We start from the raw sequence: 22,931 nt of genomic DNA on the forward strand, positions 1-22,931 counted from the left end.
TATCATAATTACCGTGAAATTACGCTCCCGTACTCAGCACCGATCCTCCGATGAACGCACAGACGAATTTCAGAATCTGAATGAACGAGCGAGCCGAGCATAATCGTCGCGTGGTATTCCATAAAGTTGCACGCGGAGCTACCGATTGATTGATTCGGAAATGTTGTGGTTGATGCGGATGACAGCTGGATAATAAGCCTGTCAATGGACGATAGAGCGGTGATATTAGCATATTATTTTTTCCTTGCCGTGAGTGCTAAGTTATTTGACTGTGATGCAACCACTAAATAGATAGACGACGTCAATTTTCTAAAGTATGCAGTGAGCCCGAGTGCTCTTTGCTCCGGGTGAAATTTAGATTGTCTCTCGGGGCAGATAAGATTAGAGAAACAGAGTGACCTTCTAGCGAGTTCAGCTTTCATCATCACAGAAGATAGGTTTTGGTATTGATATATCGAGCTTAGTGCTCCGTCGGGCAATCTGTGCTCACGTTTGCTCTAGGGAGACACTTCTAGACAAACAAGTTGTGTGGAGTGACGTGAGTGGGCGTGGTTTGGTTGCTCTCGATTTCAGTGGAGCAGCGGTGATGCCTTACGGAGTAATTTATGACCATGTGTACTCTAGAATGATGCCTCAAGAGCAAATAAAAGTCTCAGAAGGAGATAAAAGACAGTAGCGTGCTACTCTATGTAAAATGCTCTAAGTGGGCGTGGTTTAGTTACCCCACAATTGTAATAGAGCCAACATAGTACCTCCCCAAGACAATTCGTGGTCATGTTTGCTCCAGAACACCATTTCAAGTCAATTATATTACAAATAATGTGGAAAATTTTTCACTCTACTCGTTCTACATAAAATATTTTATGTGGGCGTGGTTTATTTTCTCCGAGATTTGGATGGAGCCAAAGGTACAGTCCTTACCCACTCCATGGAATCGAACGATCGAGGATTCAGCGATGCAACGTTTCCACGGACAAAAATTGAAAAATCGCAAAGAGAGGGATACATTTTTTTTTTGTAAATTGCTGAACGTCGCGCTTTGATGTACGGGGATAGGGGTAGACGCAAGCGTGGGTGGAAGAAGAGCTTTTCATTCGTCACGCAGCAAAACTCTATTTAGTCGAACTCGTGTGGCTCGCACGCATTCACCGAGCATGTATCCCCGGTTTTCTATATTTCGAGACATTTAAGCGATGAAAAAAATTCCTGTTTATACGGCTCTGTCGGCGAACAATGGTCCACCGAGGTGTCTCGCATTCGTGTTCTCTGTACATGAAATCGGTGAACAGGGGATGGTAGACATTAGTGGGATTACAGAATACCGGGGAAAGTTGAATGGAACTTCATTGGCCAGAACGTAAATTCGATTTGAACGATTCGCTGTTTATCCGCGGGGCTTGTTTGTCGTGAGAGAAATTACTTTTCAAGAGATCTTTGAGACGCTACGCGAAAGATGTAATGAAGGCGGAAGTTGAAAGGAATGTAATGAGTTTTGCGAATGGAACGATTGTGCCGAGTTTTATGTTTGTCTGTCTACCGGGAATTGCGGTGGTATGAAAGATGAATGGAAAGAGACGTTCATTGCTAATAAAAGTTAATACATTTTATTAGGAAAGGCTGCAGTGAGGTTTACAGATGAAACGATTGGGTATTTCGATTAGCTGTTTCTTCTGATTGCAATGATGAAAGAAATGAGCCAGGAATGTTCGATTGGTAGAGAGAGAGTTTGCTTTTCAAGTATCTTATACATGTGGAAGGTGAAAGAGTGTAAAACAACTCACGAGTGTCGAACAATATGTTTAAAACTTATGTTTGCCAAATTATAATTATGTTTGCTTCGAGTTACACGTTAAAACTTTCAATCTCCATTGAAAAGTATACTCAAAAGATATTCCATGTCAAAGGGAAATAACTTCGACAACATTCTCATTAATCCAATAAGAATTACTTATTTAATAAATGGCGAACTGTAATTGTAAATTTGAGGTATGCATGTTCAAGGTAAAGGAATGCTCTTCATCAAAAAAATTTTTTGTTTTAAATCTTAAATAGATTCGGCAGAGTTCACAGAAGAAAATTAGTAATTTTTCGGATTGAAAATCTATTAATAATTTTTATTAAAATTCATTAATATCGACATTTTCGGCATTGCTGAACATTTAGAAAGAAATGTAGAATCATTAAATACCGATATGAGACAACCGACCAAATGAAACAGGGTGAAAATTGCGAATGAGATGGGGGTGTGTGAAAGAGGGGTTGATCAGGGCATAGAAAAGATTAGAAAGTCGCAGGGGTAAAGTTTCCGAGACGAGGCGAAGGGCCGGTCGCGGGGTTGGTTTCGTATTTAGTTGAAAAGCCAACGGGCGAGTATCCGTGGGGTAAAGTTCGCGGGAAAGCCGGAAAAACCGGATCGCGGGGTGGCCGCGGAGAAACGCGCGGCGCGGGAAGAATACGTGAATCGCGATGCAGTTAAAAACTTCGGATGTCGCTTTCGCCGGGGGTAAACTGCTTTCACGTCGCTCTGCCCGTTTAATTAATCTTTCCGCGCGAAACTTCCGGCCGCGGCGCAGCGCTGCGGTCGAAAAAAGTCCACCGCGTTTCTTCGCTGTCGTGGAAGCAACGGGATAACTGGGTCCCACCAATTCTCGATGTCCCCGACGTTGCTTCGCAATGATGGTGACAAATAATCTGCAAATTTCGTCCGCCTATAAATGTTACTGGCTCAAAATGTCTGTCGGACATTTTTGAATATGGAACGAAGTTTCCAGCGTCTTTATTTTTACGGAAAGCGCCTCACGTGACGCATAGACACTGAAAGCGATGCTTTTGGCATTTTTCTAGAGAAAGTTATTCCACGTCTTAGAAAGTAGAACAAGACTGTAAATGCATAATAAAATAAAATGATTGTGAAAGAGATTTGCAGGGACGAATGGCCGCTCAACAGCTTGATATCATTACAACTGGAATGCAAAAAATAAAGAGAAGCACCATTTTATAATTGAAAAAATATAAAAGCATGCAGCGTCGTTGAGAATGCAAAGTGACGATGCAATGGTGACGGAACACACATTTGTCCGCGGAACGAGCGCATATACATTAAATTCGAGATTAAATTCCAGTTTTTAAAAGAATTAATAATGGATATCAACGTTGTTCTAATTTCTTACGAAATTAAAATCTCCCATTTAATTCAGAGGAACGTGTATCTCGTTTTAAAACTGCGCAACGAAACACGGCTGCGAACGATAAACGACCGTGCAAGTGAATTATAAACGGTAGCGCTATTTTTACACCTTTTTGTTTTTCTAAATAAAGCACAATCTCGAAGCGGGTAACGAAAGAAAATACGACGCGATAAGCACTGCTTCCGCAGTGAATTTTAATTTCACCTTTTATCCCGTTCCTACCTCGTGCTCTCTTTCTCTTCCTCGCTCTCTCGAGTTAATTTTGATCAGCCTTAGTCAGGATTTTTTTCGCGACGCAATCTTTTTGACATTAATTACTTTGTGATTCGCGACTAAACATTCTGTTGGCTATGAAGCTCAAAGTGATAGTGGTTTTTTCAATTAAATTCAAACTGTTTAGGGAATTGCATTTTTCTGTATTGTATCTTTACTGTTTAAGGTGTTTGATCGGCAAAAACAAAGAAGCCACAGAAAACGCAATACGATAGGAACTAACAAGGGACATTGCCCAAGTGTAACACGCCGATTTTAAGGAAATTTGACACGCGTATTTTTTTTTTTAGCTGCTGACATTCGTATTATGGGGGTGAAAATACCCCTCAAATTTTCAGGTGAAGATCCTATTTTTCAGGGGCGTGTTACACTTGGTTAATGTATTGTGTTAATGGTACAATTGTACGAATCGATGATGGACAAGACGACTGAATTGCAACGATACGTTTTGCGTAAACGAGGATATCTCCGATGTTGTGTAACAAACGGATTGAAACTGTAACCGGACACTAGTCCCGTAAACGCATCAACGTCACTGAAAGAGGATCCTGGTTGTCGAAACTTCGACGCCGATACAATGGCCGATCACGGTCCGCCTGTTTACTGATCCACTTCTTCAACACCGAATATTCGGTGTGCACTGAATAATAAATTTCATAAACAACGTCATCGCGCACCGGGCAAGATAAACAGCTCGGGAGCGTATTATGATGATTACCGTCGAAGGCTGCGCCGAAACGCACAGTGAAACTCAATATTTAAACTCGGCTCTCGCAAAATCCGTCTTTTTCATGCATCCTTTATTCGGGGTTGTTTCTGCTGATTCGATTGACAATGCATTTTTAAAACGAAGTTTCTGAAAGTCAATCATTTTGTGCTGGAAAGGAGAAATTAGAAATGTTTTATCCATTGATAACAGATTGCGGATCTTTATGCAAAGTAAAAATCGTCTGTATCACTCGAAAGATACAGGAGCCAAAATTGCAAATTTTCCAGGAAGAAAAAATTAGAAGTATCATATGTATTGTAGGTACAATAAATTGGTAATGAAATAGTCTTCCAGCCCCTTTTTCTCTTATCTCAATTTACTCAGCAACGTATTTTCACGGAAAAGCTTCTGAAAATTAACAAATTTTGTATGAATAAAAGAGAATTACGAACATCTTTTTTACGTCCTCGATTTTTAATGAAAATTTAACAAGCTCCAGTTAGTCGAACCGAACCGAACCTAGCTTAATTACGTCCCGACTTTCGACCACGAGGCAAGAAATGCAATTTCTCCGAAGCCATGGTCCTTTTTCCAATAGATTTTCTGCATTTCAAGGCGAGCTGCTCGCAATGCGAAATATTTTATTGTTCCTTGTAAATCTACGAGAAAAAGGAATGGAAGGGACGATCGTGATTCGTCGGAGCGCATTACAGCTGTATGTTCGTCGACAGGCTCGTTTCGTATCATCCTTATTGGCGAAGCGCGGTCGATTCCTGAATATTTCCGCGCCGCCGTGCGAAGATGACGAGCAGACAGATTTCCAGGTGTTCGCAAGCTTGTTCCCGGCGAATGAGGCGAACGTCACCGGCCGACTATTGCTTTTCGTCGGCCGTGAAAACAAGGTCTTGTTCCCTGGAGACTTTTCCCCATCCTTTTCTCTTCTTCTTCATCTTTCTCCGTTGCTAGCAGGGATCGAGGATTTTCCATCTGTCTGGAAGAGATCGTCACAGTCTATATATAGACTGGCGTATACGCACCTCGTCTCTCGATTTCTTAGGAAAATTCGGTTTCGGCAGGTTCTATTGATATTGCGCGAAATATACTCTGTCTGATCCTGCAATTGTTCTATGTATTATGTATACACGTGGCGAAATCGAATACGTGTAATATCGTGCAGCAAAGGAGCCTCGTGCTTCTATAAGGCGAAGTGGGGTAAGTGCGCACTAGTTTTTGTAAAGTTGGACTTTAAACTGATGTATTTTCAGTCTGTTATGTAAAAACTTAACGCTCTTGGTGTCAAACTCTTGTCACAGTTATCACTGAGGAATTAGTATTATGTAGGATTCTAGTTCTGCTTGAAAATTATCATTTTGATTGGATATTGTACAAAGTGTCAACTACTATGCACTTGCCCCGAAAATGGGGCAAGAGCGTCTCTGAGAGTTAAAAATACTTTCAAACCTTGTTTCAAGTGCTACAGGACAAGAAAAGAATGATTAACAAGCATGCTAGAAAATGCTTTTTATTGCATTAAATTATATTGTTTAGTTTTATAGTAATCCATTTTGGAACAAACAAGTACTTTTATGCTGAAATATGAAAGGGGACACATGTGTCGATGAAACCGTAGCGTCGGTCAAATCATGTCGATGAAGACATTTGTAGATGATTTGACCATGTCGATGAAAACATTATAGTGTCGAAGAAAGTTAATTAATTAAATCGTGTCGATGAAAACAGTGTCGGTGAAATGAGTCGTCGACGAACCCAGGTTAACCCATACAGTACGCACTTACCCCACCGTGATAGTACGCACTTGCCCCGTGTAGTAATATTTACGGGGCAAGAGCATCTTAGTGTTTTTCTGAATAAATTTTAAAAAATACAATAAAAACGGTTTATTTAATGTAAACCTACATCGATATTTGTTGTACTTACCTAAAATAACAACACAGAATATATTAATAACTTGTAAACTATTGCACGTTCAGGATAACCTCAAAGTTGTACGTGTACCTCGCACGTGACTGTTTAGCATTGGTTGATTTAAGCGAGGATAACACCTTTATTCTTGGGCGACATCTATGTCGAATAGTTCATACTAACTTATACTACATTAATAAATACAAGTTAGAGAAATTTCGTTCATATTATAATAAACATAACTGGTTAATGCATTTACCCCACTCCACCTTATCGCGGCTCTGATAATAGTTATATTGATTTCTTGCGAGTTACACTCTCCCATTTTTGTTATAAATTCCATAAAATATGCAGTGTTTTATACAGGGTGGGGCGTTATAAACAGGTCACCTGAATAACTCGCTTGTCGGTGTTATCGTTCATAGTGACCTATGAACAAATCTTAAAAGATTTTTCGACATCTTAAAAGTTGTTGATACTACAGACAAAGAGAACGTAGAACAAAGATCATAGAGAAAGAACAAAGAACATAGTAGAAAATATGAAATGAGTGCTAGTAGATTATATCTTTCGAATTGAAGTAAAAATTCCACTCTTCTGCCATGGCTATTCGAAGTGACTGTATTAGTACAATAAATGTGAATTTCCTCTTTTGAGTATTGATCGAACTCGGGGGAATTTCGTCTGGTCTTTTTTCCTCGGTGTTTCTGGACCACCGTGCCATTTGATGGAAACACACAGGTGGAGCCCGGTCTTGTTTCACTTTATACGAAAATCGAAGAGCGGGTCTCACTCGGCGAATGTACGGCTTTCCCCGGATCTAATATTCACTAAGGACGAAAGAAATGGCTGGCTCGATTCCGGAACGACTTTATTCGACACGCTCGGTCGCGATCTCTTGAAATATTGCGAATCCTTATTCGTTTATTGATGTCTCGAGAATGTACTGCGGAAAGTTTCGAACGTGGTCACCGAATTTTTTGCGAATCGATCAGCAGTACAAATGTAGAAGTATCATTCAACATTTTTCTCGTTATAGACAAAGTTTATCATATCATTAAAAACAACGGAGACATTTACTATTCAAATAGTAGGCGACTTTACCGTGTGCATTGTTTTATAATAATAACAAAATTGGATCTATTCAGACTTCGTACAATTTTTCTAATAATACACGGTTGAATAAAACAGAGTTCAACGAAAAATTTCTCACGGAAACATCTTCAAAACCGGAATTTTCACCTGGTATTAAACCACCATATTTTTTATTAATTTAAACGGAATGTTTGATTTTCATTAAAACGAAATTGAAAAATTTGGTTCAATATCGGAAAACAGAACCAACTGATATTGTAAGGTACTGTTTAGAATCAATAAAAAAAGGAAGAATTACAGCGCGTACAAGCGAAACGCATTGTTTAACCTGGACTGATTTGGCGATCATTTCTGCGGCCGGCGCGCGGCGCGGCGTTTACTTGCTAACAATTTCAACGGAAAATTGTCAGTGCGGGCGTGGCGGATACGAAACAAATGGAATTTTCACGGGCTGTAATAAAAACGCGGAAAGATATTCCATCCGGCATCCGGTAATTTGTATTTGATTTTGCTGGAACAACGTTTACACGGTTTTCGATAACGAAATCGATGCGTAGCTCGCGTTTAATCGTTACGAATTCAACGAGGGAAACTGATCAATGATGACTGAAAGAGAAATATAATCTGTTTGGTCCTGTTTGTCGAAAACGGTAACCTGTTTGCACAGTTGCCGAATAATGTCCTGTTAGTTCTGCTCGGCAAACCGTGAGCTCTGCGATTAGTTTCCGCGGCGCTTCAAATTATTCAAGGTATGCGTGTCGCGGTTGTTTCGACCGGAATCAACCGTTAGGAAATAAAACCGCATCCGGTCACGTGTCCCACGGAAATAGCAACATTATTCCGTCAAGATAATTAACGTTTCGTGAAAGCATTTCGCAGAATTCTTTTGGCGAACGTTTTGCTTTTATTTGAAATCGAAAACGCGTGTTGCGGCGTGTATTTGCAATTGCAAGAAATCAATACCTTTCAAAATCCCATGCAACAATACCGATGTGCCACTCACCGGTTAAAAATTCAATATCACTTCAATTAGTAAGTTCTACGCTGACTTGTTTTACTTATCTTGATTTGGCAACGTGTTCCATCGTACTTGTCTAGATTTATTAACGTGTTATAAAGATTTATTAGTCTTTCCGTTTTTCGTAAGGATAACAACATTTGGAAGAAAGTCGTGCTATTTAAAAAGTTTAAGAAACATCAAGGAAGCTATGTTTTTATTCAACAGAATAGGTGAAATTTATCACATGATGTTCAAGTAGATCACATACTGGAGCATAAAGACGATTACAAATAATTTAAAGAATGTTCAACATTTGTTCAAACCATTTAAAGTAAGTTCGACATAAATGATCCGAACAAAATATTTGGCTGTGGTAGGAAAGCGTTTTTACCATTTTCGTAGCCTAAACGCTGCATCAACAGCGAAACATTCAAACGGAAAACGCGATAGCTTAATAAATATCTTGGGAGCAAATAGACGATGGCAATTAGCCGCGTTAAATTTCAGGAATTATGTTCGACCGGGTAATTACGAACGCGTGGAACGATCACACGTTAATCGTCGATGTTCGCAACGAAATATACTCGGCCGACACTGAAACGCCCGATCTCCAGAGAATTTCGGAACCGATAGTGTTGCACTGTCATTGCATTTCGGCCTGTGTTGCACTGAAAGATTCGCACGAGCGAAATGTAATCTGAATTCCGGCCACGTCTGCGAAAGTAGACGGGGATAGGCGAGAGGAGGCACAGGCACACGCGGGCAGGGACCACCGTTGAAACTTTGAAATATTTCAACGGGAAAAGCGCAAGTGCTAAACAAGATCCGCAGAGATTCCGGCGGTGCATCAAAAAGTCGGATTCACTTTAAAAAATGCATTTTCTCTGTACACCAGCCCGTGACTTCTCTACGAGCGCACGTCTCGTCCCGTGTCTCCGAATTCGCCGATGCAACGTGTGCAACACTACTACTTCGTGTGTCACGTGAAATGCTCTTCGTTTGATTCAATTGTATTGTGCGCGCAAAGATCAACAAATTGGTTGTGTGGGTCCATTCGTGACAGGAAATGCCAAGGGACGTTTTCTCGCGAGACAAGCATTAAATGCCAAAAATTTTCGCAAATGGCACATACGTAACGATTAGAGATCGTGGTTTTGGCACAGACACTTTAGTGCGTGTCATTTTAAGTAGCCGAGTACTTGGGCCAAATGAAATCGGAAAAAGGGCAATCGCCCGAGGGAAACGGTTCGCAAACTGCCGAAGATAGTCGGCGTAACGAGGCCAGCTCGCGATCGTAATTCGCTGATTACAAATTATTAAGTAAACCATGCCGGAAATCCGGACGCGGCATTACCGAGCTGAACAGCAAACAGATGAGTAGGCGGTGACAATTATTGACGATAAATTTGGCCCCGGATAGCCCGTTTGTTATCAGCCCGCGGAACCGGATAACAGATTTCGCACACTGCCGCGATACACTGGGAGACCCGCGCAAAACACCGGACGTGACACCGGGTAATTGTCCTTAACTGTTTATAATACCGGCAATTTTCAACGAGCGTCCTTCGTCGACGCGTCACGGAAGATATCCGAGCTCGACGTCCAGCCGAATTGGACGTTTATCGACGCCACGCCAGCGACGATTAAAATATTTTAATTCGGTTCCTCGATGCACGATCCGTGTGAATTGGCGCATTTATGGAAGCGCGAGTAAATTGCGGAGTTTTAGCGTTCATTACGATTTTGGGCTTTTCGAACTTCGTGGTGGAAAATGATTGAAGATGCAATCTGACGGAAACTCATTTACTAAATAACACTTCATGAAACCTGTACGATTAAAAAGTGTATACTTCATAGACTACGAGCTAATAGCACAAAAATTCTTAAACATCATATTCTAGAGAAACTCTTACCTAAATTCGAGTTCCTCTGGACCCTCGCGTCAGCACAAATTTATTGGCAAAATTGAACGAAGCCAGATGCACGACGTGTGCTAATATGTTCCACGAGGAACAGTGAAGACTACGTAATAACCACTGAATTCTACAATAGGAACGCTTTGTAGCAATGCTCCACGTCTGAAAGCCGCTTTGAGGCTTCCTTTGACAGGAACTGAAGAACTTTCTCGCTGGGAAAAAAGTCCGGTCCGCGAAAAAATATCGCAATATTGGGAAATTTAGCTCGAGGTGGTCGATCCGCGTCGGACTATTCTGAAAGCGACGCCTACCCCAGTGAATTTGAGGTGTCGAGACGCTGACGAGGAGCGTCTACTATCGAGTTTCGCTTGCGGAAGAATGGAAATTCTCTTTATTCGCATCAAACCCAGTCCGGCGGCCGCGTTCTCGCATAATAAAGCCGGCATGGGAAACGTTCCGTGACATTCGAGAGTCTCGCGTTTCCACGCGTTATTTGCGCCCTGGAAACGCGCGGAACACGTCGCGCTCCCTATCGAGTCTCGTATTCCATAAAGCACTTTTCCACTGTCTAGGTTCCCTCTACCATCAGCTTGCCTGTGTAAGCGTGTGATCGCAAATGCGTGCGCGCCCTTTTGTAATTTTCGCCGCACCGTAACGCGTTCGAGGTTATTGCATATTCGATGCGTTTCGCAAACCGAAGCTTCTTAACGCCGGTATACTCTAAGGACTCATTTTCTGTTCCTCGAGTGCATTAACACCGTGAGAAAATAGTTTACAATTTACAATTTTACAGTGTTAGCTGAGTTAGAGACGGAAGTTTAGGTGATTTTGAATTAAGGAGTTTTTCTACCAGATTCGTTGGTTATAAAATCTTTCTGATTATGAGTTTAGGAATTTAAGGTTTTATTGGAATTAAATGAATAAAGGCACAATGTGAAAAATATTGAGTAAAAAAGATAATGAGGATTCAATTTAGGGAATCACCTGTACTCGGGGGATGATGTGTGGTCTTTTTTTTGGACACGAGATTAATGCAAAGTTTGGCGGCGTCGAAAGGAACGTCGAAGAATCGGTCGAGGTTCTCCCTGAAGACTTTCGCACGTCATGTCTATCGGGGAAATATGAGACAAATTTCATTGAAAGTTAGGGGATGCGTGGGTGGAGAAGGGGATCCGGCAGAAGTCGCCGGAATCCCAAGAAAGTATTCCCGGCCCCGCATCCAGGGCCGTGTTTCAATTCGAACCACCCGACGCAGCTCGTTTCAGCGGAACTTTTTCCCGCGGAGGTGTCCCACCCTCTTCCCCCGCGTCCGGAAGTTTTGAAATTCAAATACGCCAAAGTTTTGCCGAAGAATAACGTTGTCCCGGTTGTATCGTAGACGGAAACTTCCCCCCGGCCAGGGGAGATTCCTGGTATGCTTTCGCGACGCGTTCTCCATGCTCTTTCAACACGACACGTCAGAATTTTCGAGCAATAAACAAGTCGCGTGCCCTACAACGTATCTCCATTGTTCGCGTTACGATCTTCGATCACGAAGTTCGAATTTGAATGGAAAATTATCGGGAAAGGCTTACAAGTCCGTAAAATTTTGTCCGTGGAGCATAGTTTGATTGTTCGTTGTTTGTACGTTCCGTTCGTTCGTTTCTGTCTCTAGATTTATACCGAGGGTCCGTGTAGACAGATTTCTTTTATTTCCTATAACCGATCCAGCTGCGCCATGAAGAAGCTCGTATCCAAGAGGAAACATCTTGGCAACGTTTCTTTTTTGTTGGCTGAGTGTTATTTGAATTTGTAGTGTGTGAAGATTACAAAAAGAAAGTTTGTTGCTTGATATACTTGCGTGCTTTGAGAGGCTTCGGAAACCCGTAACTTATGTACTTAAATAATTGTTAATATGGGTTTTTCGATGTAAATCTATTTCAATGGGGACACTTTTTAAGATTCAGCTGATTGCGGAAAAAGTACTAATTCGTGGTAGTATACAGTTATCTGCTTCTTCCTTTAAGAAGCACAGGAACTTTGGCTGGCTAATTTTCAGAAATGGTGCCAGAAGAGGAAGAAAACACGCTGAAGAAAGTTTAAGAGACTACTCTGTCTGCAGACTGTTCTGTCCCATGAGAATATAGATGAACATTTATACGTGCCCGCAACTTTTAAAAATTTATTATAGGACCTAACTAGATGACGTAGAGCTACAAAACTTTTTCCAATGTATTCGTACATGACTCAATATGATCAATAAATACTTGAATATATTCGATATTATAATGGACAATAATAACTGGTCTCATATTGGTATTTAATGCACATTACTTTCTAAATGTTTAGCAATGCCGAAAATGTCGATATTAATGAATAAAACTTATAATTAAAACAAGCATTTAAAAATGAACATTTTATGAATATGATTTTCTTTCGAAAACATTACTAATTTTCTTTTGTGAACCATGCCGTACCTATTTAATATTTCCATACAAAAATTTTTTTTAATGAAGAGAATTCGTTTACCTTATAATTACAATTGGTCATTTATTACGTACGTAATTGTTATTGGACTAATGAAAGTTGTCCACCCTTAAAAACTTCCAGATAGTGCTAAAATCCTAATGAACTGCTAGATCGGTCGCCCGGAGCACTGTGCAGCGGGGAAAACTGCAGACATTCTTCCAGGACCTCTATTTCGATACGTCACGGAAATTTTCGAGTAATAACGGGCGACGTATCGGGTTGAGAGGCTTCACGTCGCAGGTTTTCGTTCCGTCTCGAGGTCTCTCATCGTGGTTTCCCGTCGAACAGAGAACCGTTTTCCGCCCCCTTTTCGTTGTCTCCTTTTTTCCTCGCGTTCGCCCCTTGACGCAAATTGCCGCGTTTCAAACGCGCCGGTTAATTAGATATTTTCTTTTCCTCGAGCGCGTTTACTCCGGGCCCCGGCACGGCGCACAGCAATGGGAAAGTTTTCCCGTCCATGTTATTTCCCCCTTTTCGGGAACGGGTTTTCCCTGTGGCCTGTGCACGCGCCGCGCGCGACCGCTAACGATTTTAGCCCCTCCATTTCGCGACAATGGGAATTTTCAAAGCGGCCTCAAGCACCGCGTTTGTACTTGACAATTCCCCGGGTTTATTACGGTCGCCGGTGATGTTCGACGTGTCCGGCTCTGTCTCCCGTTTTCGGGACTTCCGACGGCAAACCGCGCGGAAATGCGTTCGTTTTACGCGTCAGTTCGGCCTAGCTGCGGTCCGTTGCGCATTTTACACACCTGCCGAATTTAGAGGAATTGCTGTGCTGCTAACAAAGAAATACACACCGATCGATCGTATCACCTCCTCCTTTTCGAAGCGGTTCAGAAATTCATCGTTTTAACCCTATTTTACAAATATACGGGGTAGTTATGATATGCTTGCTGAATTTTTCTCAGTATCCCCTAAAAGTTGGATGTAAAAGATTCTAGATTTATCTACAAAGAACTGAAGGTAACCATGATAATTGCAAAAAAGTGTTGACAACAAATTTGGTGCAATCTTGAAGCTCTCTCATTGAACCATGTTATTTCAGCTAAAAAAAATTCCGATCGAAGCAGCAGAATAATCTAAGCTGATCAGTGATCACTGATCAGTAGACTGTGGATCTTTATGCAAAATAAAAATTGTCTGCATCGATTGCAAGAAATACAAACTAAGTTGAATGTTATTTCTTCCCTTAATGATTTGAATAGAGGAAAAATCATATATTGGCATCTTCAATTTCTGAAATCTTTCAACAATTTTGTGAATTTCATCTTCTCAATTTTGCTATAAATGCATAAAGATCCGCAGTCTAGTGATCAGTGATCACGCTTCGTGGTCCATCCTGTATATCATTTTTTCATATTGATAACAGATATATTCAAGGTAGACAAAATTATTACCACACCTTGCATAATAGACCATGCTTAAGACCATCCTCAACTGTACTCGTACATTATTGACCTACATCACTTATTTGCGTTAAGACTACATGGTATAAACAGCCTGAAAAATCGAAGAAAGTTTAAAGTTGATTCTCACGGAATTATTTTGTATGAACATTCACGAGACTGGTCGTCTCATTTGCTATAAAATTTCCGAAAAATTTCGTCGACCGTGTCTCCGTTGGCGATAAAAATAGCCATGGGCTATCTGACAGTAACAGACCCGTTGTTTTTCTGTTTATAACCCAAGGAAGAGTATCGGGGCGCAGGTGAAGAGCGGGTTGGCGCCGCGCCGCCCCGCCGCGAACGGGTAGAATTTTCGTCGGGTCCGTTAAGTCGGTAAGCGGCTTACGATTTCCGTTCTACGGTTCGCCGGCAGAGAAGCTCTCAAACGCGAAACGAGGCAGGGAGGTGGGAAAACTAGGAAGTTACCGGGCCATAGACCAGCAAACGTTGGACCAGGAGAGGATTTCTGTTGGTTTCTGAGAGGAATTAGGAAAAAGATCGACGTAGTCCCGCGATTTTGGCTACCCCGACGCGTAATTCCACTCTCCGTCGGTTTTCAAACGGGAATTTCATTGTTTATGGCCGCCTAATTCCGCCGATGTCGTGCTGGATAATATTATAAGATGTTTCACGCGTTACGAAAGTTTCCGTGTGATTATTCTGGAGAAACATAAGACATATCTTTTATAAGATAATATTTTTATAAGAATAATTGAACATTAAAATATGAACTGATATCGCGCGCGTTGGGGCAATGTTATGTCGCATTTCACCAATATGTAGTATGAATTCATATTCTATTATGCAGAATGTAATAAAATTGTTTGGCCTTCGTTTACTCAGAACCAGCGGTCCATTATTTTCATATGCTGTGCACGTTGTCCCCGTCATTACATTATGGATATAATTGTATGAATAATATAACAGACCGTTTGATCTGCCAATTTAGTCTCGGGTTTACTAGTCAATAGGATGCGTAAGTAACAAGTGTATTTGAGACACGCTTGTGACTTTCTTCCTTCCCTTTTCGTTACGATTCACGAGACGTCGAGTCACGAGTGTCTATAAATTGTATAGAATTACCTATCGTGCATTTCTCTAAGGTACCATATTTCGTGTTCGTACGCAGAACTGTCTGATCCTTTCATTATACGTATAAACATTCACAAAATGATTGTCGTGTATAATTTCGTTCAAACAAGACCAACAAGAATTGGCGTTCTCATCGTATACAGGGTGTTCGCGATAATCTGTACTAGGGTTTTTTCGTAAACGGTAAACATTAGAAAAAACCCGAAGAGGAGGAAGTTGTACTATATTTTACTAGCAATATGATAGCGTATCTTAATCTTGTTTATTTTTAATATTTTTCTAGATACAGAGGTGACCCTCATTTTTTTAAATAGTATAACAACATACTAGTAAATACAGTATTACGAAATATTGAATTTATGTCTCTTCTTTCTGCCCATGTACGACCCTGAAGATCATAGTATACTACCTGGTTGAACTCGCCTTAATGCCCGCTTTCATTTGACGTAAAAAAATATGTAGCATTCGATTCAACAAAATGAGGGTCACCTTTGTTTCTAGAAAAATATTAACAATAAAAAAATTGAGATACGCTATCATATTGCTAGTAGAATAGTACAACTTCCTCATCTTCGTTTTTTTCGAATGTTTACCATTTACGAGAATAACGCTGGTGCAAATTATTGCGAACACTCCGTATAATATAAAAGGTACAAGACAATACAAATAAAATATGTACAAAATGCAGTTGGTCGATAAATCATCGACACAATCATTCACGAAAGTGTTTCACATGCGTCGAAGCATCATGTAACCCATTTACACGAGCACGGGCGTTCCGATTCTTGTCCGATGTAATTAATTCCATTCCGCGGCTGCATTCTATTAAACGCAACACGCCTGGAATTATTATTCTAATTAATATACGACCCTCAATGCGCACGTTATATTACCGTACGACTGTTGCTCTATTAAGCGGAAGCGCCTTCAGCACCTTGACCGGGTTGAATTAAAATTTTAAATGGTGCCGCGGGTCCCTGCAAGATGGAGGCCTTTCCGTCGATACCGGCGGGAAACCGTGCTGGTCCGTAAATTTTTCGGTGATGGCCAATTCCGAAGCAAATCGACCATTCTCCAACCGATAAAAGGATCCCCTTTTTTATTAGATTGAAATATTGCGACCCGTGTGACGTATGAAATCGTCCTTAGGCTGCATCGAATTTTTCTGGGAAATATGGCCACGATTATCCTGTCCAATTTTTAAACAGATTTTTTAAAATAATGTTGCAACTTGAATGGCCCTTTAAAATTCTATTTCCTTCCATTTTGAATTTCATTTGTACGTACGAAATTTTCGTGCGATACTCTCGCTAATCCAATTAAAAAACATGAGGACGAATAACCTGTTAAAAGCCTAAAAAAATACATTTGTTAAATTAATATTGTAACTTGAATAAGCTGCTCTACAATTTTTCGAGTTGGCTTTCAGTTTTATCTTTAACTGTAGCAAGCGATTTTTCTATTTTATTTTTAACATGAGTGGTCGATTTCTCTGACGGGATAACAAATTGCTATTCCCATTTTTTTTTCAGCGTGGGAGCTGCAGTTCGGAGGTCCACCTGGAAGTCAGATTTGAATGGTCCAAGTATCCTGACGTGAGTATCATCAATCTTATCGTATCCTCACACTACATACAACATTTCCATAAACAACTTCAAAGATCTAAATTGACATCTACAAAAATTACCACTCCATCGCGAAAATAAAACAATTCGAAAGAAATATTCTCCACCAATTTCAGCAATTTCATCTAGTTAAAGATAGAAAGCGAGCTTCGTTAATTATCGCTCTTGCTTTCGCTGTATCTATTTCCCCGAAATGAGATTTCTATCGTTAAAACTAAATAATAATTATTAATTAAATGGTTCCAGCCAGTATAGAGAGCTCTACTTAACAAAGTTCAGTTTTAATGATTTTATTTCAAAGTGTCGTACTAGAGCAACTAAAATTGACGCAGCGTATTTATCGCCGGGAAATTGGAGAGTTGTAAATTATTGCGGTCTCGATTTTCGAGATATGGTACGATCGTGTCATCGGTTAACGGATCTATGCAATGGCCGGCCGGAAATTAGTTGCGTGTTTAAGGTTAATTCGTTACCGATACCGGACGACGCTCATGACGTCGGTGAACGCTTTTAAGTTATTACCAGTCAACGATTCATCAATTATACCCCGTTCGCCATTAAATTACTATGAATTCATAGGTAGACTGTGAGTTGGATATTTTAACCGCTCGGATGACGATGACTTTCTCACCAGCGATCTTATTATATTAAAAGCCTCGCGCGTCATTAATATACTTCATCCTTAATTATTATGGTGTGAAATTGATACACGATCTTTTCGATCAATTGTTTTACTTCCGTACAAGTTGGAGACAAGAAGTTCCACAATTTTGTTAACACGTTTCCTGTGTATAGTAGATACTTAATATGTTCTTTTTTACACAGAACATTGCTGATAACAAACTAGTTCCAGTGATAGTGGTTGAGTGAGAAATCCTAAGTCAAGGGGTTGATAAAGCAAGAATCGGTTAAACTTTCACTCAGGGGACCAAAAATTTTCAACTTCTCTGAATGTAATATTATACAATTCGACGAAAAAATGATGAAACTTTAAATTCTAGTGCGAGGAATCCAAGAGCTAACCCAGACCTAGGGGAACTTTAGAAGAAGTTCCAAATTTTCCCAGAAATAGATCAACTTTACTCGCGTATAACTTTTAAACTAGAATACAAAATTTTAATATTACATTAATATTACAAGAATCAAGTTGGCCAGTGAGGATAAGCATGGTCCAGCGGCCTCCACGACACTTCTGATTGACATCGTGTACAAAACAATGCTTTCAAGTAGAAAGATAATCTCCCAATATATAAATCCTTTAAGATAATCTTTTAAGTCGCTAACCCCTCATTTGCTGGGGTAGACTCGTTTCCAAGATTGCAAGCAAAAGCGCTAGATAAAAGATCAATATTCGGCAGCATGTAGCTGTCGCAACTTTATGAAAGCAACTATATTAGCGACTTGAAATTTTGGGGGATTATCACTCAACTTAAAAGCAGTGTTTTGCACACGATATCAATAAAGGCTGCTCTTTACTTTACCGGACTCAAAATTTGTGCCATTCTCCTACAAATTATGATGTATTTGGTATGTAATCCAGTAGATTTGTACCCGGCGCGGATGCAGATCGAAGTTTCGAACCTCTCGGATCAATAGTTGAGGAGCTATGGTCGTTTAAAGTTCAGCATTTTTCACAGGTAAGGGCGCCGCCATATTGGTTTGTAGTGACGTTCGCACGCCGCTTACTGAGTTGGTTAGGATTAGTTCGAGGGAGGGGGCAAGGTAAAAGCGGCTCGCGGTCCTCACTACAAACCAATATGACGGCGCCCTTACCTGTGAAAAATGCTCAACTTTAAGCGACCATAGCTCCCCAACTATTGATCCTACAGGATCAAAACTTCGATCTGCATCCGCGCCGGGTACAAATCTACTGAATTACATATCAAATACATCATAATTCGTAGGAGGAAGGTACTAATTTCGAGTCCGGTAAAGTAAAGTTTACCCTCAATAAAAATTGTCGTGGGGGTCGGTGGACCATACTTATACTGCTAGACTACTTGAAAATCGATCGATCCCCAGGAAATGATGTGGTCCGGTCGGTTTTCCAAATTGCAGGCTGATATTCGGACGTTTCTGAGTATTCTTATTCCGTGCATGGTGGCGTGCGGCATGAATGCGTAAAATCCTTCAGCGGGGTCATAAATTCTCGTCGACGGAATCACTTATCCCCGGGGCCGAAACGGTAAATTACACGGTTCCACTCGCCATGACTGACAATCGTGGCTGACTTTAGAAACGTCCGGCACAACGATGCGCGCGGTTGCACCGTTGCAACGTGGTGCATGTGGCTCGTGCATACACGGTCGATCTGCGTCCGTGTGAAAGGGGGGTCCCACGGTCGTGTATCGTACGGTGTATGGATGTCCAATGGTCAAATACACGCTAGGTCGAGCACGAACGCATCAGAAACTGTCGTGTCATTACTCTGTTGCGACTCGACGTTGAACGGAGAGCACAGGCGGAGGATCGTGGACGGCATCCGTTCGTCGTTATCGAAGGGCGTGGTGGTGTATCGCCATCGATTTTAATGCCATCCGGTCAATGGCAGACCGATACACGTGTTTTCGATAACGAACTTCCGGCGTGCCTGCCGCCCGTTATTAGAGTACCGCCACCCGCGCTGCCACTGCCGACGCTAATAAAATTTCCTTGATTCATCCTGCTCGATATTTATTCACGGCCGCATCGTTGTAATGGCGCATCGATCCGACAATCAACCCTCTGCGCTACCAGTTACAATGACGAGTCGAAATTGCACCCGGGGTTCGCTAAATTGATAATATTTCTCACAGTACGAACTTGTATGTGTTTTTGAAACATGTCTATTGTTCTACGAATTGTCCTGGAAGGGAATGGCGCCCGTAGGAACCTCTTCGAACAGTGTTCTTATGAAATACAGATGTTCGAATCTGTGTATAATACAGATGTATAATACAGATTTTGAAATAAGAAATTTTTAGGGCCATTCTTTTTGTAATATGTACCCAAAGAAATACATTCGCCAAATAATTACTATTTATTCATAATTAACGAATACATTTGCAATTTCCGGAATCAGTTCTTGTTAATATCAGCAGTGTGTCAATACTCATGTTCGAAACATGTTTATTGTATCCTCCCTACAAGGAACGATTTACATATGAATATTCCAACATCAATGTCCGCTGTAATCACTTTTCGCAAAACATCTCACAAAAAGCTTTCCTACTCATGTCGCTGACAAGTTACGAGCTCGGAATAATTAGAACGACGCTCACGGCCATTACTATAACGGTATAACCCGTATCCTTTCAGAAAGCAGTGACCATCACATATTATGAGCTTGTATTTCAGCGTTCGGGAGGGTGCAGGTGTATTTTACGTGACATTTTGCGCTCCTTTCACGCAGCATGGAGCGTTGTACGCGCTGACATGATGGTCCCGAAATCACGAGAGAGCACTGTGAACCTGCAACATATTAATTTCCAATTTGTCTTCGAATTTTTGCATAATTATTCCGGTGACATCGGGTGCACCGGGTCACACGGGACCGATAACGACGGGTCGTCGTATTCAGCAGGTAGCGAGGTCGGAAGCCCGGGTAAAGGGCAACGGCACAAGGGTTCACCTCGCTCGACATTGTTAGGACAACCTTTGATCTACGCGAGCCATCCACCTGTCGCTGCGTGCGTAATTAGCGGGGAAACAGTCGCCTCGCGATACCACCAAGAAAAATTCAACGCGTGAACCGGATCCCTTTGTCGCGTTGCAGAAATTACTGGTCGATGGCCGTCACGCTGCTCGATCGATCGAGGAACTGTCGTCGATATGGACGAGCTCGCCGCTGATAGTCGTTTTCGTCGAACGAAGTTGATAAGTGAAATTCCGTTGCAGTTTATATGCAAAAATTTCAGGATAATATTCTGAATTCGGAGGGTTCGGATCGTGTTTGGTCTCACTTTAATCAGAAAAATGTTAGAAATATGTTGGGAAAAGTTTCATAAAGAAATAATAAAAAATAAAAAATTGTCGCCATTGCCTTGACGTATTTAAATTTTTGTATTTAGTGCATAGAAAAGATCGTATCCGTAAAAATATCTGTTGAACATCGCTGTAAGAATCCTACCAAGCAATAATTCAGCTAAAAATGACATAATCACATCCCTCAGCAGATGTACATTAATTTTAAGTATTATGCGGCAGATCATCGGGTGAAACGGAATTTTTCTGACAAGATATTCAGGGCACGGAAGAAGAATGTATTTCATGATTCGGTCGGCAAAAAGTTCGAGGACAGAAATAACTTAAGTGCGCTAACGAAAAAAGATCCGCCGAGAACTCCGCAAAGAATATGCGGAATGTTGCAATGGAAAAGGTTAAAAGCGCCTTTAAATATTTTTACGGTTCCGTTGTACCTATTCCACGATGTCGTAAAGACGAAGTTTCAATTTAAAAATTGACAGTTAGCTCGGGACGCTTTAATCCGCTGCTTTAGACGCTTTATAGCGTACCGTCGATCGTTCCGCAACTTAAAAACCGGGAGCGTGACGTCTCCACTTTGTATTTACGAGCTTCCTTATTACGTTCGTAAATGGTAGAAACATAGTCTACTAGACAATGATGTAGAACGTCAACTTTGGATGCAAATTTTCGGATTTTCAAACTTCCATGCCTCTTTACTTCAGCTTTTGAAATTCCGAACTTCTAAATTTTCAAGCTTGCAGACTCTCGACGCTTAAAATTTTTAATTTCCAGCTTCGAAACACCAACAATTCTAATTCAGCAAGTTTTCAAGCTCTGAGCATTCTGAATTTCCAAATTTCCAAATCTCTGTCTTCAAGCTTTCATTTCTCTGGCTCTTTGACTCTAAATCTTCTTCACTGCAACATTCATCTCTCCACGTTTTCCTCTATATCCCGACTTTCAATTCTCCAAAGCTCATCAAGTTTTCAAGCAGCGATATTTCCTAAGTTGCTCTACCACCTTCACCTTAAGAACTCCCATCAACCCCTTCACTTGTCGGAAACTGCTGGACAGTTCATCCTGTTCAACAGTACCATCTCCCCGAGTCTACAAAATTCCCCAATCTTCCCCATAGCCACCCTGCTTTAAGATCTCCGAAAGGGTGCAAACGACACACTCGACTGTGATTTCACCTATAGTGCGTTCATACAATCACTACATTAAAGCCAGGCTAGCGGTGCGATGCAGAAAAGATACAGAGGTGAAAAAGGGAGAGGAAGAAGAGAGGCGTAGCACAGTGCTCCTTTTCAATGATTTAGCTGGTCAAAATTATTTATAATATTTAATGATCCTCGAACGTTTTCAAACCACTGATAATATCATTTTTTATTTGTTTAAGTACTTTCAAAACATTTTCTAATAGTTTTTCAATATTTGTGATACATTGTTAAATAAAAAGCAATTTACTGTTGAATTAAGCAATAGAAATTAATGATAAGGTAGTTGCAACTGTGTTTTAAGCTTAGAAAATAGAATCAGAATTCCGCCAGAGCGGCGAGCGACCGCTCCTGATTACAATGTAGTCGGCAAGCGACCGTTTGGTGACGCCGCTGTTACAGTCTGCTTTCTAGCTTTAGCTTCGAGCAGCGGAGAAGGACACTTCTTAAATAAATCTTGATTCACGTTACGAGTCGATTGATAAATCCTGACTTTCCCGATACCCAACCTCCTACAAGTTTTCAGAAGTGAAGGTTGAAGTTGAAGGCTTTATCGTCTCCATCTTCGCAATCTCCATCAACCCTTTCGCTCGTCGGAAACTGCTGGACAGTTCATCCTGCTCAACAGTATCCAGCCCGTGTTCTCGAGTCCCCAAAATTCTCCATAACCACCCTACTCTAACAATAAGTAGGATCTGTCAAAGGGAGCGAGCGCTACACTCGACAATCCTTCAACAAGGGATTCCCTGATTTCCCCTGTAGTGCGTCCGCGCAATCACTATAACACTAGACTGGCGGCGCGAATCAGGAAAGATAGAAAGGTGAGAAAAGAAGAGAGCGAAGAGAGGGGTAGCAGGAAGCGCGCAATCGAGGATCCAGTGGATCCTCCCTCGAATTCTTCGATCGGTCGTATTTGCTATGGTGAGGGGGCGTAGGACGACCGTGGAGAGGTATTTGCCCTGATGAAAGACCCTTTCAGCCTGAGACAAAAGCGC

At 41.1% G+C, this 22,931-nt stretch overlaps 1 protein-coding gene across 8 annotated transcripts in view; it reads left to right on the plus strand.

Moving 5' to 3' along the window:
- Window positions 1–22,931, plus strand: part of Dscam3 (Down syndrome cell adhesion molecule 3) — a 246,514-nt gene that overhangs the window by 47,089 nt on the left and 176,494 nt on the right. For all 8 annotated transcript variants that reach the window (XM_076423805.1, XM_076423788.1, XM_076423797.1 and 5 more), the window contains exon 2: window positions 16,682–16,744. The gene's annotated coding sequence lies outside the window, so the exon portion shown is untranslated. The remainder of the gene's footprint in view (window positions 1–16,681; window positions 16,745–22,931) is intronic.

Source organism: Lasioglossum baleicum, chromosome 1 (assembly GCF_051020765.1).
Source record: "Lasioglossum baleicum chromosome 1, iyLasBale1, whole genome shotgun sequence".
NCBI classification, from domain to species: Eukaryota; Metazoa; Arthropoda; class Insecta; order Hymenoptera; family Halictidae; genus Lasioglossum; species Lasioglossum baleicum.